Genomic DNA, 15000 nt, shown 5'->3' with positions numbered 1-15000 from the left:
GAGCCGCCGGCCGGGTTCCCTTCATCAGCCAACCTCCCGGGAGGGCCCTCGCGGGGGACAGGGCCCCACCGCCCCACCGCCGTCGCAAGAGGCGGGGAAGCCCCCGAACCCTCAACCCGCACACCGTGACGAGCATCCCCAACGACAACCGCCCGACCAGCGTGCCCACCGCCACACCCGGTACACGCCCGGGAGGGGGCGGCAGCGCGGCCGCGACCGGCCAGCCGGGGGGAGGCCCGGCGGAGGCGAGGAGGGGGCCACAACCCCGCCCGGATGGAGGGCGCGCCGGAGGCGGCGAGGGGCAAAGAAACGCGGAAAGGAAACCGGGGAGAAGACCTCGGGCACAGAGTCGGGCCGCCAGGAAAACAAGCGGGATCCCACCGCCACACGCGAGGGCGGTCCCGCACCGCCTGCGACGCCAACCCGGCCTCCGGCCCCACCCCCGGAACCTCCCACGAGACCCGCCGCCCCGCCACCACAGGGTGGCCCTCCACGCGACGAGACGCGCGCCTGGCCTCCAAACGCCAGCATGCAACGCCACAACCTCGGGCCGGACGAGTCCCACGACCTGGGCCTCTCCAGCTCCAGGGTCCACTCGCTCACCACACCGCCCGCGGAATGCTCCCAGGGGGGCCGCGGCGGCCGCGCCCCGGGCCAGCGCACACGCACGCAGGTCGCCCGCCGGCTCGGGACCGGGAGCGGGCAGAGGGACACTCGCAGCGGGCGCGGGGGAAAGAGGGACGCGGCCCCTCAACCCCCGGCCGCGCGAACAGCGCCCCACCGCCACCGCGCACACACGCGGCACCAGCGGCCCACACAGTGGCCCCACGCGCGCCAGAAGGCCCGGCCAAGGCCCAGCGGGAACCCTCCCCCGACTCCAAGGGGGGAGGCGTGGGCCGCGGTAGGCACAAAGAGCAGGCGCTCGGCCCCCACCCGCGGGGGGCCGGCGGACCCCTGCACTCCCAGACGGCGGGGAGGGGGGACTCTCGCCTACACACACCACCGACGGTAGCGTAGCGCAAAAGGCAGGGGGCGGCCAACGGGGGAATCCGGTACCCCCACACAAGGCACGCCCTTCACGGATCGCTAGAGAAACTTCCTCACTGAGGGTGGGCCGCACCCAACCCAGCCCCTCTGCCAACCGGCCGCCGAGACAACGAGGGGGGATCTGCGGTACAGGCAAGCACAAGGCTTCTTGAGCGTTCGCGGCCGGGGACACCCAAAGCCCCATCGCCTCGGGGGCCCGACCGGCCCCAGCTCGGCGTCCCGCCACAATCGCTCACACGCCCGGGCAACGTCTCCTTCCCCCCACCGGAGAGAGGGAAGAGCGCCCGGGCGCCCGCTCGCCTAACACTCCCCACGCCACTCGGCGCTGGGGACGACAACGCGACACCCTCCCCCCGGAGAGGGAACGGGCAACGCTGCCGAGCTTACCGCCTCGATCCCCCGAAAGAAGCGACACCGCTCTTCCCGTCAGGCACTCGCCTCGGAAACCCCCACGGACGGGGCGAGACCGACAGCGAGGCGGCGGCCGGCCGCGGCAGCGGCACTGGGATCGGGAGCAGCACACACCGGCTCAGCCTCAGGCACCTCAGGAAACAACCCGGAGCGCCCCAGGAGCACCGAAGCAGAGGCGCACCGTCGCGCCGAGGCAGCACGGTGGCAGCCCTCCCCGCGCCGGGGAGGGCCACACACACGGCCCTTGGCCGCCCAGGGGGGGCGGCGAGCGAGAAGCACCCGCTACGTCAGAGGACCCCAGGAGCGAGGTCGAGGCCGGATTCCGCACCCCCGCCCTTCCCCGCACCGCGAACGGGCGGGGAGGCAAGGCGAGGGGCCCGCGGGCAGGACGAGAAGAGTCGGCCCATTCGCCATGAATGTCCGTCCCTCGCCTGGCGCGGCTTTGGTCCAGCCCAGGAGAGCGCAAAGTCACCACATCGATCAGCAGAGTGGGCGGGAGAGGCCCAGGGAGCAGGGGGAGACCCGGCGAGGACCGCTTCTAAGAGGAGCCTGCTACGGCCTCGCCGGCCCCACACCCCAGGGAGAGCGGCCGACGACACGGAACGGGGAACGCCTGACACGCGGCTCGGAGCCATGGAAGCAAGCGTCGTCACGCCACCCTCGGTGCCCGCAGCGAGGAGCGCACGGGCGGTAAAGGACCACCCGCCACCTACCCCCGCCGCCCTCCGGCGCCAGAAGGCCGGCCGGCCAGAGGCGGCACCACCGCGAGGGCGCTCCAGGTGCGCCAAAGAGCCGTCGCACGCAGGCCCAGGCAAGCAGCTCAAGAGGGAACGGGTCCGGGCCACCCCATCAGCCCAGAGCCCCGCACGCACCCGGAGGCCCAAGCTCCCTCGCTCTGGCGTGTGCCGCCAGAGGACAACGTGTCAGCACCTACCCGATGGCAGAAAACGGCCAACTCGGGCCAAAACAATCGCGACCGGGGCAACCGGGAACAGTTCACTCACCACTGCCGCCTTCCCTGAACACAGTCACGGTCAGCGGACCGCGAAATCGAGCCCATCACCGAGATCCAGAGCCCCTAGGGACAACTGGTCGACCCTCGTTGACGAAGGCAAAGACAAGAGACGGGGACCGCCATCCCCAGCGAGCAGGACCGGGGGGGGGGGGGGAAGGGCGGACGGGGAACACGTCCGAAGGACGCCGGGCGTAGCCAACAGGACAAGCCCCGGGCAGCGGGCAGCGGGCCCCCGAAGAGGCAATGCGGCAAGGCCGGGCGAGCACACACCCGCCTGGCCCGCCCGGTGAAGCCCCGCAGCCCCGCGGCCAAAACCCGCGAGAGAGAGGGAGAGGGAGAGGAAGCGGGAGAAAAATAAGACAGAAGTCCCGGCGACCGACCCAGACCGGGCAAAGCGAAGCCCGTGGCGGCGAAGGAACCGCTCAGACTGCCACCCGAGGCGCCCGCGGCCCGGACCGTGCAGGGAGAGAAGACAACCGACACACACACAGTAAGCCTGCAGGTCCAATATCCCGCCAACGGGCCACAACGGCCCAGCCCAGCGTGACCGAGACAGTTCCGCTGGCGCCGCCCAGCTCCTGGAACTCTGTCTCGGCCACCGCCGCCGAATATCACGCCTTGGAGACTTCCGATGATCCGACGCTCCTATAAAAGCGGCCACCAGGGGGAGCTCGACAACCGTCAACCAAATCAGGAGGAAGGGACGCGGAACCTCGGTCGGCGTCAGCGGGATCCGCTCCGCAGGGGTCGTAGAAAGTCACCCGGACACGTCCCACCAGCCGGGTCGCCCCGCCAGGGCCCCCCCCCCCCCACAGCGGCGGGCACGAGACGCAGGCAGATCGGCCCAGCACCCCTAGAGAATCCGGCGGGGGACACGGGCAGTGTGGGACTTCAAAACCGAAACCACCACGGTGAAGCCACTATTAGACAGGCAGACTAGCTGCTAGGCCACGGTCCGATCCATCCAGAGAATGGAGGAATTGACAGAAACATGTAAAAACCCGTCGAAATCGGTGGCTGGGGAATTTGATCTGCTGGTCTTTGGGCTCGGTGTTTCCGCCTGTCTCTGTACCAAAAAAAAAAAAAAAAAAAAATGGGAAGATGAACAGCCTCTGAGAAACCTTCCTCCTCTGTGTCTGTGGTTCAGTGCCAGAGGGCCGGCCTAGCACATAGGAGGCACTGGGTTTGAGCCTTAGCGCGGCATACAAAAAGGAACAAAGTCGAAAGAAGGCGTGCTGTCCACCTACAACTACTCTAAAAAAGAAAAAAAAAAAAAAAAAAAGAATACTGATCATAATAGGAATAAGGATTCTTCCTTGGGGAGTTCTATTTTCTCTGCCTGGCCACGTTATCTTTTTTTTTTTTTTTTTTTTTTTTTTTTTTTAAGAGAGAGTGAGAGAGAATTTCAATATTTACTTTTTTTTTTTTTTTTTAACAACATCTTTGTTTGTGTGCTGAGGACCGAACCCGGGCAACTGCAACTGCGCTACCGCTTGAGCCACATCCCCAGCCCCCTTTTTAACTTTTACTTATTTTTCTTTTGTAAAGACAGAGAGGAGGAGGAGGGGGGGGAGAGAGAGAGAGGGAAGAGGGGGGTGGAGAGAGAGAGAGAGAGAGAGAGAGAGAGAGAGAGAGAATATTTTTTAATGTTTATTTTTCAGTATGCGGTGGGCACAACATCTTTATTTTATTTTACGCGGTGCTGAGGATCGAACCCAGCGCCCCGCGCATGCCGCGGGAGCGCATTACCACTTGAGGCACATCTCCAGCCCATTAATTCTTATTTGAATTTGTGTTTTTATTTACCTATTTATTTACCTGAGTAAGAAATGAGCATTTTCTTGAACCGAAAGTCATTTTCCACCGGGTCACAGAGCCAAATTTTACGTTTAGGCACATGGTAATAAGAAGCTGTAACAGGGCGCTAAGAGCGGCTGCCTTGGCTAAAAAGCGTGGGCCCTTGCCCCAGAGCGAAACAACAACGACAACGGGGCGGGGGGGGGGGGGGGGGGCGGGGAAGAATCAAACAAATAATGCAATCAATCCATGGGCCAAGGACCTGAACAGATACTTCTCAGAAGTGGATTAAGACACTCCTATAAAAGCGGCCACCAGGGGGAGCTCGAAAACCGTCAACAAAATCAGGCGGAAGGGTCGGTGTCAGCGGGATCCGCTTCGCAGGGGTCGTAGAAAGTCACCTGGACACGTCCCACCAGCCGCCCCACCCCCACCCCGCCAGGGTGCCCCGCAGCAGCGGGAGGCGCCGGCAGTCTGCCCAGCACCCCCAGAGAATCCGGCGGGGGACACGGACGGTGTGGGACTTCAAAACCGAAACCACCACGGTGAAGCCACAATTAGACAGGCAGACTAGCTGCTAGGCCACGGTTCGATCCATCCAGACAATGTAGGAATTGACAGAAACATGTCAAAATCAGTTTGAAATCGGTTGCTTGGGAATTTGATCTGCTTGTCTTTGGGCTTTGTGTTTCCTCCTTTTTCTGTACAAAAAAAAAAAAAAAAAAAAATTGGAAGATGACCAGCCTCTGAGAATCCTTTCTTGTCTAGGGTCTGTCTGTGTCTTTGGGTCAGTAGCAGAGGGCCGGCCTGGCACAGAGTTTGAGCCTTAGCACGCCATACAAAAAGGAACAAATCATCGAACAAATCATCACAAGGATTCTTCCTTGTGAAGTTGTATTTTGTCAGTTTGACCGTTTTATCTTTTTTTTTTTTTTTTTTTGTATCTTTATTTTTATTGATCTATCAATATCACAGAGCCAAATTTTACATTTAGACACTTGGTAATAAGAAGCTGTAACAGGGCTCTAAGAGAGGCTGCCTTGGCTAAAAAGCATGGTCTGTTGCCCTAGACTGAAACACCACATGCTCTGGGATAAATAAAGCTGGAGAAAGGTTGCAAGAGCACTTCATGGTGTTGTCAGTCTGGTGTTGTGGCTCAGTGGTACAGTACTTACCAAGTACGCATGAGGCACAGGGTTCAATCCCGGGCACCACATTGAAATCATCATCATCATCATCACCTAAATAAACAAAATAAACGTATGTATTTTTTTATCTGTTTGTTTATTTATTGGAGGAGGCCTGTAAGGAGGGATTGAACTCAGGGGCACTCACTGACTACTGAGCCACATCCCCTAGCCCTACCTATCTAGTATATTACTTAGAGACAGGGTCTCACTGAGTTGCTTAGTGTCTCACTTTTGCTGAGGGTGGCTTTAAACTCTGGATCCTCCTGCCTCAGCTGTGTGTGTGTGTGTGTGTGTGTGTGTGTGTGTGTGTGAGAGAGAGAGAGAGAGAGAGAGAGAGAGAGAGAAGCCTGTCTGGGATGACAGGCATAGGCCACTGTACCCAGTCACTTATTTATTTTATTTTTAGTATGACTTCAAGGTACACACAAGACAATCACTGCCAGGCGTAGGAGGAACATAGCACATTGATAAACAGTCAGATCTTTGAGGAAGCATTAAACAATCTTAAGGTAGTGTGCAAGTCATTCAATAACCTCAAAATACCTACATGAGGGTTGGAATTGTAGCTCAGTGGTAGAGTGCTTGCCTTGCATTCGTGAGGCCCTGGGTTCAATCCTCAGCACCACATAAAAATAAATAAACAAAAATAAAGACATTGTGTCCATCAACAGCTATAACTAACTAACTAACTAACTAACTAACTAAATAAATAAATAAATAAATAAATACCTGCATGAAAACCACAGAGAATTAAAGGAAAAGATGGATAAATCTATTATGGCAAGGAGATGAGAACACTCGTCCCTTAGCAGCTGAGGACGACTTAGGCCATAAATAAATAATCAGGAACAAAGGACAGCAGAACTACATCACGAACAACCCACACCTAATGGGCACGTTCAGAACACTGCAAGGCCACCACTACACAGCAGACATTCTTTTCAAGTGAATACGGAATGTTTACCAAAGTTGACCATAGAATGGAACATAAACCAAATCTCGACAAAGTCTAAAAGATGAAATCACACCACAACTCTTCTCTGAACAACACAAAAGTAAGCTGGAGGTCGTAGCATGTGGGCCACTGCCAGGATTCATTTCAAGAACGGGATGAAACCCAAAGAAAGTATAAACCTGTACATTCACAAATCTCAGGGAGAAATAGCCGCATCCATCTTTCACAAACTCTTGAGAGGGGCGGGTCAGGGGTCAAGGTGAGATTGAAATACCCAAATACCCTCAACAAAGTGCCAACTTTATCAAACCAGTAGCCTAGATAAAGCAGGTACTTGTACTACGCCTTCTCGGTGACATTGTGGGTTTTTTTGGGTTTTGGGGGGGGGGAGGGGGAGGGGGGAGGGGAGCGGGGAAGGGTGGTTCCCGCCACTTTGGGTTCCTACCGCTTTGTCTGCAAGGGAAAATTTGTTTCCTGCCAGGCTGGGGTGCCAGTTATCAGGGCGGGGAAGTAAGATTCTTACACTAAACCGGGCTTGCTTGGGGCAGGTCTCAGTTCTAATTTACATAACAACAGGCAGGGCAAAGTCTCTCCCACTGCCCCTGAAGGAAGAAAAATGTGGCCTCTCCAGGCTGTTCACAATTCCCAACCTGTTTTAAGGGTCAGTTTGTCTCTCTAACTCTGCATTTATGCTGACCGATTGGTTTAAAACTACACTAAGAGGTTAATTTGAATATCATTTGTTTCAGAGCACTTGTTCAATGTGTCTACCAGCATTTAATTTCTCTCTCCTGATGTTCCTTAATAACCTGATTGCTTTGGCCTCCTTCTCCTGGATTATGTGTAACTTGCCCCCCTTTGGTATAAAAAGAAACCCAGGAGGAGATTGATCCTAAAGAAAAGGGGTGCTCCACTAAGTGAGAAACTGAAAATCAAGCGATTAAAAAGAGTTTGGTGTAGAGAAAGAGAGGGGTGTGTGTGTGTGTGTGTGTGTGTGTGTGTGTGTGTGTGTGTGTGTTATAGAGAGAGAAGGGGAGAGTCTCTTGTACTTCAGGGTTTTTGTCTGTCTGACTGTCTGTCTGTCTGTCTGTCTGTCTGTCTGTCTGTTTGTTGTCTAATAATTACAGTGTTTCAGTTGGAAGCTCTGCCCTGGGTAATTCTTTCCAACTCTTAGAAAGTAGTAACTGTGGTTATGTTCATTTCTGTTAATGATCCATTCTTCCTGCCTTTTAAATTCATTGATCACCCAGAACTCCTGTGTTTGGGGCAGGAGGGGTCCAGGTGCTTGAGAGAATTTTTTTTTTTTTTTTCCCCCCCTGTGTCATTGGAATGGAGATTTGGACCTCTGAGTAAGAGTAGAGTTTTCTAAGAGAAAAGAGAAGAGCTCTAAGGGAAAAGCAGGGGATTGGATTACCAAAAAAAAAAAAAAAAAAGCCTTTTGAAACCAAACTATTGTTAGGTAAAACTGCTTACTCTTTGCCGTGAATGAGAAGAAGCTTAAAATATGCGATATGTTTGGGCCAGTCCAATGTGTCTTTGGGATTCATCATCTGAAGTGGCACCCCCTTTCTCCACTGAAAAGTCTTAACTGGGCCTCTTCTGAAATCTTCACCCAGACTGGTTTTAGGTCTGTCAGCAAAAGAGTCTCTCTGTGCAAAAGAATTCAAGGTGGATAAACTTCCTATTTTCGTGTCGCCCTGTTTACTTGGCCACTGGCCGAGAAGATACCAGCACTCCAGGTGCTGGACACCCCCCCCCACCCCCCACCCTCCCCCCCCCCCCCCCCCCCCCCGTTACTAGTTTTTCACAAACATGTCCAGAACAGTACTTTGAAGAAATGTGCAAACAAGGCCTCTGGCCTTGAGCTGGGCTTCACAGAGATGTCTACATGTTTAAGATACGAGACGGTACCAACTGGACTCCATGGTAACAGCTGGCAGGGGGAGAGTAGACAGGGGAGAAGAAGCTCTCCCCTTCTCAGGTGTTGTCCTCCAAGGGTTAACATGCCCAGAACAGTGAGAGAAAAAGCTGCTTTTATGTGAACTTCTGCAGACCATGAATTTCTGAGCCCCTCCCCTTACATGCTGGGTATAAAACTCTGAAACTACCTGAACTTTGGGTTCAGGGGATTAATTCCTTACAGCAAAAGCCATCTTCTCTGAACCTGGCTGCATCCAAATAAAACCGTTTTCCTGCTCTGTTCGGTCGGTGCCTTGCCTCATTTGTCCCTACAACACATCCATGCAAGGAAGACTTTATCAAACCAGTAGCCTAAGTAAAGCAGGTTCCAGGTTACTTTTTGCCACCACCGCCACCACCACCACCATGCATACCAATAATTTCTTCTGATTTTTTTTTTTAATTACATACAAACAAATCAAAAACCATGAAAAGTATAAACTATGTTACTGAGAATCAAGAAGAGTCATTCACTCATGTAAATTCAGAAATTCGGTAAGGGTGGTTGTTGTTTCTGTCTGTTGCTGTTGTTGTCCTTTTTTGTCTTTTTTTTTTTTTTTTAAATTTTTCTCCCAACTGTCAAATCAATTAAAGCGGGGTGGGGGGGTGGGGGGGGTGAGGTGGTGGTGGGTGTCAGAAAATGTAACAGGGGTCCACTTTATAGGCTTTGAGTATAAGTCTCACTGCTCAGCCACTGAGGCTCATGTTAAAACCCATATCCTTTTTCCTTTCTCTTTTCCCTACCCTCCCCCTCCCTAATCATAGGTGAAGCCATATTGACTTTCAGGGTGGGTTATCTGCCCATTGGCTAACAAATATTTAGAATTTTCATCCAGAAAATCACTTTTCTGTTTGATAACCTTGCTAGGCCTCCGATGGGTTAGAACAACAGAGTGTCAGCAGAGTCATCAGAGTTTTGTTGCTGTAAAGGTTCAGTTCTTATGTTTTCTTATTATAATAAATTCCCCCTCTTCCTTCTGAGATGCTTTGCCTCTGAGCAACACCCCCCCAACACCTATCCCCCCTTCTCTGCTCTCTCTCTCTCTCTCTCTCTCTCTCTCTCTCTCTCTCTCTCTGTCGAGTTACCCCAGGGCTCCATAAGTTGCTGAGGCTGGGCTTAGTCTTGTGATTCTCCTGAATCACCCCACATCTCTGTCACTGGAGATGTGTGCACATCTGGGGACTAGAGTACTATGCTGTGCTGTGTCTGAGAGATTTTTTTATTATTAAAAAGTCGGTACACTTAAAGACATATAGGTTTCCTACATGAGAGGTCACCCTTTTTATTAGAACGTGTATTGTATCGAAGCTCTAAACTTATCCCATAGTCAGTGACCCATGTGGAAGTTCTAACACATGCATTCGGTGTAACATTCAGATTTAGAAAAAAAAAAAAAAAAAGAAAGAAAGAAAGAAAGAAAGAAAGAAAGAAAGAAAGAAAGAAAGAAAAGAAAACGAAAAGAGAAAGATCTGTGCTTGGGGCTGGGGATGTGGCTCAAGTGGTAGCATGCTCGCCTGGCATGCGTGCGGCCAGGGTTCGATCCTCAGCACCACAAACAAATCAAGATGTTATATCCGCGGAAAACTAACTAACTAACTAACTAACTAAATAAATAAATATTTAAAAAATTCTCTCTCCCTGTCTCTCACTCTCACACTCTGTCTAAAAAATAATAAATAAATAAATAAAAAGATCTGTGCCATTAATGACCAGTTTTCACATCTGTTAGTTTTAATTGAAAAAGTAAGGGTTTGGGGATCATTTGTTGAAAGAACACTCCTGTACCAGGTGAGTGGCACTGTTTCCTGAATGCATAAGAGTATTTGTCCACTTGAGTCCAAGCTGTTCTCCTAGGTCCAACTGTTGGTGAGCAAAACACCACATCGTGGCAGTTATCTGGCCAGAGTCTGGGCAGAGCTGGTAGATTCTGAACTTGGCTTCCAAAGTCAAAGGTCAATGAATGTATGTAGGACTTCTAGGCAAGTGTGATGTGAAGATCTCTGGGCTTGTTGTACAATAAATGTGTCTGTGTTCCTTCAGCATAGAAGGAAATGTATTCATTCTAGAATGCAAAGCTTGGGCTAGGGTTTTAGCTCGGTAGTAGAGCACTTGCCTGGGACGTGTGGGGCGCTGGATTCCATCCTGAGCACCACGAAACCCAAAACAAAGGGACAAACGAGTAAATAAGGTAAAGATAGTGTGTCCATCCATCTACAGCTCAAAAAATTAAAGGTATGGGTTGGGGGTTCATGTCGATCCTCCCCCGCCCACCCCCAAGAGGATCAGGATGAGGTTGAGAGAAGGATCGTAAACTCATAGCGAAAGTAACCTCGCGAGGAGACCCCTGTCTCCCAAAGAAAAGTTGTGATAGTAAAAGCAAATGGGACTCCGTTTTGTTTTATGTCCCCATTCTGTAAAACAACCAGGCCAAGTAGAAGGGTCATGACTGAAGCAAGATGTTCTTTTCCTTGTGCTATAGAAACCTTTAAGAGTAAGGAACTACCTAATGGGACATTGTTTCTGTAACTAGCCCATAAAAGGGGGAGCGGGGGGGGGGGGGGGGGGGCTAAGCTTCTGTCACTGGAGTGGCTAGGCTGATTGTGATTGGCTGAGCGTCCCTCCGCCTGACTTCACTCTCCCGCTTCTGTAACGTGGCTTGCTTGCATTAGCTAGACGCCCCCTCCCCCCAAAACGTCCCTTTTGCAGGTTTGAGGCTTATAAGGGGCACCCTTGCAATTGTTTGGGGCTGGCCAGGGGAACAGCTTTATGCTCTTCTGCTCAGTCGCCACTAGTTGTGCTTTAATAAAGGCTTGATTCCTTTATACGTGAGTGGTCTGGAAGTCAGTTTTTGAAACCCCGGGACCAAGCTTTAACTAGAACAAGCAAGCAAGCCAGAAAACAAATGAATAGATAGATGATAGATAGATAGATAGATAGATAGATAGATAGATAGATAGATAAATTGAATATGGGGATGTGGCTCAGTCAGTGGTCAAGTGAGTGCTTCTGGGTTCAACTCATAAATCAATGGATTTACCAAAAATATATAAAAATATCTGTATAAAAAGGGGATGTTGGTTTAGCTCAGTGGTAAACTGTGTCCGTGTTCAGTCCCCAGTTCCAGGCTCCAGGCAGAAACCAGCCCCTGTGTGAGGGGCTGGTTTCTGGTTCCATCCCCACCAAGGAAACCCTGACATGAGTATGGGGAGCCATATTTGTCTATTGGATGCCAAGGGTAGAGTGATTTCCATCTTGATCTCCCCCCCCCCCCACCACCACCACCTCTGTCTGTGTGAGCAAGGTCTCTTCTAGTGTCTGGATTTTATTTATTTACCTATTTATCTATGTATGTATGTATGTATGTATGTATGTATGTATGTATGTATTTAAACAATGCCTTTATGTTATTAATTTCTTTTTATCTGGAGCTGAGGATCTAACCCAGGGCCTCGAATATGCTAGGGGACCACTCTAACGCTGAGATATAAAGGACCCCAGCGCATCCCAGCCCATCCCAGCCCAGCACAGAGTCTTTGAGATGAGATTTTATTGCCTGTTTTGGTTGTTTGAGTCTGTCTTTGTTCACAACTTTTGTTTCTTTTGTGATGCTAGGCTGGGGAAGAAACCCAGGGCCTCGGGCCTTGGTCCACAAAGGGTCTTGATTGCTGGGCAACACCCTCACCTTTTTTTCCTTTGTCTCTTCCCTTCCCCAGAAAGTAAACCCAGGAAGGGCCTCCCTCTCCTTCCCCCAGGCCCAAATCCATCCTGTTTGGGTTTTGGGCTCAGACAGGTACACACTAGACAGACAGACAGACAGACACAGACACAGACACAGACACAGACACACACACACACACACACACACACACACACACACACACACGGGAAACATCACTGTTTTATTTTTGTTCGTTTCTCTCTTAACCTCATCCAGGCCCTCCCTCATAACTCTCAGGGGCGGGGGGGGGGGGGGGGGGGGGAGGGGAAGGTGTTTACTATGGACCTCTGGTGGTGACAGCCTTGGGAGGGAGGGACTACTACTAGGGAATTGGAGTGAGTGGGATGGGGGAAGTGGGGATTATAGTTCAAATTCCAAGGGTCGGGCAGAGGCACAGAAGCTATCTCCTAGGTGGGGCATGTTAAAGGCTAAGGAACGTGATCAGATACCAGGGGTGAAAGCGGTATGTCCTCCCCACCCCCCAGTGCTTCCAGGACTTTACTGTGGGGGGGGGGGGGGAAGGCGGGAGTACAACCGCACTGAGGCCCGTGCCCATCTGTCTTTCCAGGGACTCAGTAGGCTGAGGGAAGAGAGGAAGATATGACGCAGCGGCTTGCAGCGTAGTGATCTGTATATGGATATAGATATAGATATCTAAGTCTGTCAGTCTGTCTGTCTATCTATCTATCTATCTATGTATCTATGTCTATACATGTAGATAGATTATATCTAAACTGGAAATGGAACTCAGGCAGGCCTTCCAAAATGACGGTAGCTTTGCGCCACCTAGCGTTCAGTGACTGCAACTAACGAGGCTGCTTTTCTCAGACCGCAGAGCACTCACTGTGAACTCCCAAGTTCCACAGGGTGGAAACCCGTCGCTATGCGCATCCACGTGTATATGCTTGTGTTTCTGACCCGGTGGCGAGATGAGATCCGACTGAAGAAGCCAAGCAAGCCTAAAACGTGTGTCCCACCTTCACCACTCCTAAGTGTGGTGGATTAGCCGACTGAGAAAGGCCTTAGGGGAGGGAGCAGCTTCGGTCCGATAGGGGACAGTTGGGGAAGGCAAGGACCCTGAGTAACTGCACAGTTGCTCTGGGATCCAATTTTACCTGTAGACCTACTCGGCGCTACATAAACCTCAGCCAGCCAGCCAGCCAGCCAGCCAGCCAGCCTGTGCTGCATTTTGTCCTGTCTTTATTGGTATTAGGTATTTTCCAGAAGAAATGGGGGGGGGGGGGATTTCCCATCTCGTGTCAAGAGTCTCCCGGGGACTGAATCCTCCTTGTCCACGCTTTCCTTGAAGATCCTTTAGAGATTCTCCACTTCCAGATGGACCGATGTGTGTGCTGCTGCAGGTTTGACAGCCATCCGGGAGGAAAAACAACCACCAAAAAAACAAAAAACAAAAAACAAACAAAAAAAAAGTGTTCCAAATCTCCAGTACCATCATCTTTGTCATCATTCCACCATCCTTGGAAGAAGGAACTCGATGCAAAAGTCCTGGAAGAGAACAGTAAGAGTAGTGAAAGATCAGAATGGTGGGACAGGGTTCAGCAACCACCACCTCAGCTACTCACAAGAGAAGGTGAGGTCCTGGGAGTAATCAGGCAACCTCCAGAGACCTCGAGCTTTAACCAGCAAATAGAGAAAGGAGAGAGGGAAGGGGAAGGGGAAGGACACCCCCCCACACACACCCCATGTGATAACACCACCGCAGGTGTTATCACAGACTGAGATAGGATGTTGTCTCCTTTGATGTTAGCCAACATGAGCAATCCAGGGACACCCCATCTCAAAAAAACAAAACAAAACAAAACAAAACAAAAAAAAACGAAAAAAAAAACAAAAAAAAAAAACACACACACACACACACACAAAAACTCCGTGGTGGTAGTTAGGCACTTCTGGATTCAATCCAGGGGAAATCATATCACCTTTCTTCCCTGTTTTAGGCAGACTTATCTGCCCTTGAGTCCAGGCCCAGCATAGTCATGAAGTCACGTAGACTTTGGAGAGCAGAGGATGTCAGAAGTGACTCTTATCAAAAGTAAAAAGCTGAATTACAAGTGCGGCCAGGAAGAAGTGCAAGGTGGCCTCTGAATCTCAGAGAGAGAGAGAGAGAGAGAGAGAGAGAGAGAGAGAGAGAGAGAGAGAGACCGGGGGAGGGGCAGCAAATGTTAAAAAAAAAAAAAAAAAAATCAAGAAAAAAATAAAGAAAAGTAATCGAAAGGAAGCACCACCAGCACCAGCACCACCAGGAAAGAAACAGTGAAGCAAAAGTGAAAGAAAGGAAGGAGGGAAGGAGAGAGGGAGCGAGCGAGAGTTGAGTTGGTGTGCAAGCAAGGAAGGAGAGAAATGCACAAACACCAGAGAGCACACCCCCCACCCCCCACCCCCCACCCCCGGGCTTTGACATTCCTCTCCAGGTACTGAGCACCAAGAGAAGAAAAAGCCCAGACGCACACAAGGAATGATTTGATGCATGCAATTAAAACTGAACTACCGATTAGGAAAGAATGTCCCCACGTGAAATAAGGAGTATTTGTGGAGTCATCCTACCGTCACTTACAGCTGAAAAGAATCCAGGGGCTGGGGATGTGGCTCAAGCGGTAGCTAGCGCGCTCGCCTGGCATGCGTGTGGCCCGGGTTCGATCCTCAGCACCACATACAAACAAAGATGTCGTGTCCGCCGATAACTAAAAAATAAACATTAAAAAAAAAATTAAAAAATAAAAAGAATCCAAGGACAAATTAACTTGGACGGGGAGGAAGAGGAGGAGGAGGAGGAGGAGGAGAGGGAGGGGGAGGGGAGGTTAGGGTGGGGGGGGGAGGAGGAGGAGGAAAGAAAGAAGGAAGGAAAAAAAAGGAAGGAAAAAAAAAAAAAGGGTGTGTATAAAGGCA

The sequence above is a fragment of the Callospermophilus lateralis genome, unplaced genomic scaffold (genome assembly GCF_048772815.1).
Source record: "Callospermophilus lateralis isolate mCalLat2 unplaced genomic scaffold, mCalLat2.hap1 Scaffold_2841, whole genome shotgun sequence".
In the NCBI taxonomy this organism is placed as follows: Eukaryota; Metazoa; Chordata; class Mammalia; order Rodentia; family Sciuridae; genus Callospermophilus; species Callospermophilus lateralis.
The sequence above is the reverse complement of the archived record's forward strand: the minus strand, read 5'-3'. Positions refer to the sequence as shown.